This window comes from Sapajus apella, unplaced genomic scaffold, assembly GCF_009761245.1.
Source record: "Sapajus apella isolate SASKATOON/1434 unplaced genomic scaffold, GSC_monkey_1.0 scaffold5062, whole genome shotgun sequence".
NCBI lineage: Eukaryota > Metazoa > Chordata > Mammalia > Primates > Cebidae > Sapajus > Sapajus apella.
Window position 1 is genome coordinate 1014 of NW_022441986.1, and position 3893 is coordinate 4906.

General features: G+C 41.8%; 1 pseudogene across 1 annotated transcript; it reads right to left on the minus strand.

The window, feature by feature from the left end:
- Window positions 1-236: 236 nt before the first annotated feature.
- Window positions 237-3877, minus strand: LOC116547854 (annotated as a pseudogene). The gene has a single exon (XR_004267208.1). The product of XR_004267208.1 is annotated as a transport and Golgi organization protein 1 homolog pseudogene (transcript).
- Between the last annotated feature and the right edge of the window lie 16 nt (window positions 3878-3893).

Sequence of the window (3893 nt, forward strand, 5' to 3'; positions counted from 1 at the left end):
CATATACATAGTGTATTTTTTGATATAGCCATAGATTACAGCAGCAAGTTACACAACCAAAAAGTATCCATAAGAAGACAAGTATATATAAAGGAAGAAATCTATATGTTACATTAGAGTGGCTAAATAACCAATCCCACCAGTTACGATTTGAATCTGTAGCAATAGCATGTGAATATGATTGTAATTTATTGGCTATAATGGTGGTTAATAATCGATGTTGAGCCAATTGGCGTTCAGTTTGGTGCAGATATGTATGCATCAGAGAGGATCATATTTTGTTTCCTGGTTTCTTGAACATGTTTCTTTGATTCCTTGATCTTCTGTTCATAATTTGACAATTTCTGTACAAGTTCTGTATTTTCTTTCATAATAATCTTCAACTTCTCAGAAATCTGCTGTTCGGTGACTTGATATACTCTACTCTTTACAGCAAGGATAGTTCTCCAGAAGAAAACAGCAACTGAAGCAATTCCCAAGAAGGCAGTAATAAGTACAGGTTTCCATGGCAGTCCATAAAAATCAGGCCCAGGCTGAACGTCATCAGGCAATGTAGAAACTATCAACTTAGTTAAATAAAACGCGAATGAACAGATTAGAAGGATTGCCTTTTCCAAAGGTGTGACGCTTGCAGGCTCTTCGGCAACCATCTCTAGTTGCTTGATTGCTTCAACACCATCCATAGGAGAGTCTTCTGTTGTAATTGGCCCTAGAACTGGGTCCAAGTCTTTCTCAGTATTTGGCTTCGGTGACACTTCTGAGGCATGAGTGTCCCTCATCACAGGTTGGTCCAAGTGGGTGGGCTCTTCAGGAACCTGCACATTCAGTTCTGCTGTGTTCTCTTGTGACACATTATCTTCATGCGGCAGTTGCATCTCTTCCATTGCTCCACCCAAGCCTTCGTCTAGAGGTGGTGCCATCACCAGTATGGCTGTCTCCTCTGCTGTGGAGTGCTTGTACCTAACAAAATAGATGAGGTCTTGAATGTCATCAAGCACTGCGGCCTCTTCAAATATGTTATTTTCCTTTACTTCCAGATCTCTATTTTCAGCCACACGAGTATCAAGCATTTTTTCTGCTATGCTCAGAATTTGTGACTCAGAAGCACGGAAGACCTTATCTAGGACCTTTTCCACATTATAGGGTAGGCTCTCCTGCTGTGCTGACTTCAGTTTTGATGACATTTCTTGTAGCAAGGATTCCAGCTCATGGACATTAAAGTACTTCTGGAACCGCTGCAAAGACTGCTGTTCTTTAAAGAAGCTGCTTATGATAGGCAAGTTCTCCCACTTGTCACTATACTCTGGCTCTACAGTTGTATGGGGAGTCCAATGGAACAGGTCATCTTCAAGGTCTGCAGTAGCAGACCCCTGGCTTTCTGTGCCCATGTGTTTCCCTGTGTTCTCATGGTCCTCCTTTGAGAGTTCTCCCTCAGGCTTTTCTGCAAGCCCTGAGGCCTTCAGATGTTCCTCAGGTTTGTTGATCTTCAGATAATCAGAATCTTTATTCTGAAACACTTCACCTAACTCTGGAGTCTGAGTTTTCATGCTGTCAGAAAAGTCACTTTCTTCAGATGGTCTGTGTGCTTTCTCATCTGCTGGAGGGCGTTCTTTTACCACCATTGTATATGGTTCCCTGCCTCCTGTGTTGACTCCTTTGGCTGCAGTCTCATGTTTTTTTTCACTATCCAAAATCTTACTAGTTTCTTGCCTGCTTTCTTCAATTTCTGGATCAGGATTAGTGGTCCCTAAAACTGCTCTTTCAGGGACTTGCAGATTAATATCAAACTGCCTGCCCTGAATTCCAGGGTTTTCTTCTTTAGACCGTTTTGCACTTACAGCATTTTCATCCTCCAGTAGTTCTTCAGGGGGATAATCATCCTCTTCTGCTTCTGAAAGGAAAGCTGGTTCTCCTGTGCTGTCAGATTGGTCTGTCTGTCCTACTTCCTGGGTACCCTGCATTGCCTTGTGATGAAAAATCTCTTCATCCAAGGAGTACTCTTTGGCTTCGCCCTCAGAGAGCCTTATCTTCTCACTTATTTGCTTATTGACTGTGGCAGCCACATCTCTCTCTTGTTGCCAAGAAAGATTTCTTCCCAGGATGGGAACCTTTTCTTCCAGTTCTCTGGGCAAACTGATCTCATCTGGAGAGGAGAATCTAGGTTAGTTTTGAGTTTTAAGAACTAGTTCTTCTTTAAATTCCTCATGTTGATGCTCCACTGGACGCGTGTGTGGTTTGGCTCCATTTACTGAAGGGTCTTCCTCCACTGTCTCTGGATACATTAGGGTGGTTATCTCCCGTGACTGGTGCAGTACCCAAGGATTCCTGTTGAATCTTTCTGTCATTCATTTCGTTCCCTGCAGCTTTCTGTGCAGATTCACTCTCTGAGCCACCTTCCAAAATCTGCTCTCCAAGATTTTCTTCGTGGGGCATTCCTTTCAAGATATGAATAGCTGCTCCTTTTAGGTCACTTTCTTCATCGTCGAAGGCTGATTTTAATGCCTCTTTGCCCTTTTCACCAGCTGGCACAGAGTTGAGGTTATTGCTGTGAGTAGGGCTGTACACAGCCATCCCTTCTTGCTTTTCATCCTCTAATTCTGTCTCATCTTGTATCAGGCCCTCATTGGATTCCTGAACTTCCTGCCCTTTTCCTTTAATGTGACATTCTGTGTTTACTTCTGGGCCTTTGTCATTATTCGTTTTAGGGATGTCTGCAATCAAAAGACCGTCATCTACATTGTCAGGGTCACTATAATCTGTTGCGGACTGTAGTTTCCCCTGTTTGCTCTCTGGGACTAATGCATCATCATCTTTTTCTTCCTCTGAATTAGAGCTCTCTAAGCCCAGTGTATCTGTTTTTTCTTCACCTCCTGTGACAAGAGAAAAGATAGTATCCCCCCAGGTTGTTAGTATATTTTTATCATCATTTTTGATGCCAGGGTGCACAGTTAGCTCAACTTTATCCTCTTCATTTGAATTCTGTTCTTTATCTGTTGAATATTTCTCAACTCCAGACTTTGCTGGAGTTTTGATATCTTCCCCATCTGTAAAGGTGAGTAATGGCAGCTTATCAAAGTCTTCTTGGTTCTCCTCATCTTCTTTCCCAACTGCATAATACTCAGCATCCAAATCCTCATCAAAATCATCTTCTAATGAAGTAACAAGTTGGGTTGTCTCATCATCAGATACAAGTGCATCAGCTGTTGAGCCAAATTTGGTTTTCAAGTCTAGAGTCATTTCTTTTTTCAAAAGTTTATAGGCATCAATCTTATCCTGTTCATTTGAGACCTGAGAACTATTGCTGGTTTTGTTGTTTTCACTTTCTGGCACTTTTAGTTTATCTTGCAGCATTTCTTCAAAAGCTTCAAATGAAGGCTGCTCTCCCTGAGCATGATCTGCTTGACTGTTTGTATGGGGGTGGTGCTTCTGAGCTGTAAACTGTTCCTGAAGATCCTTTGCCTTTTCTGAGAATACTCTGTCATTTTCCTCTGAGTTGGCTTCCACTGGTTCAGGCTCAGGTTCCCTTTCCTTAGATAATTCAGGGTTTTTTTCCAAATCTTGTGACGTTTTTTCTACAGCTTTCTCAGAATCTCTAGTTGCAGAATTGTACAGTTCCAAGAACCCTAAAAGTTCTTCTACATTATAATTATCAAAATCATCTCTTCCTCCATCAAAACAAACAAAATCCGTCTCCTGCAAGAAAAAAAAAATTAGTGTATCACTAATCAAGTGTCACAAGAGCAAACTCTTATCCATGTTAATGACTGAGATAATCCCAAATTCACATTTGGCTCTAAAGGAGCTTTTGTGCCAATGTTGGGCACCTGTTCTTAGGCAGTGGGTGGATAGGAGGCTGGAAGCCACTTTCCCATCTGAGTAATACTCCTGGCTTC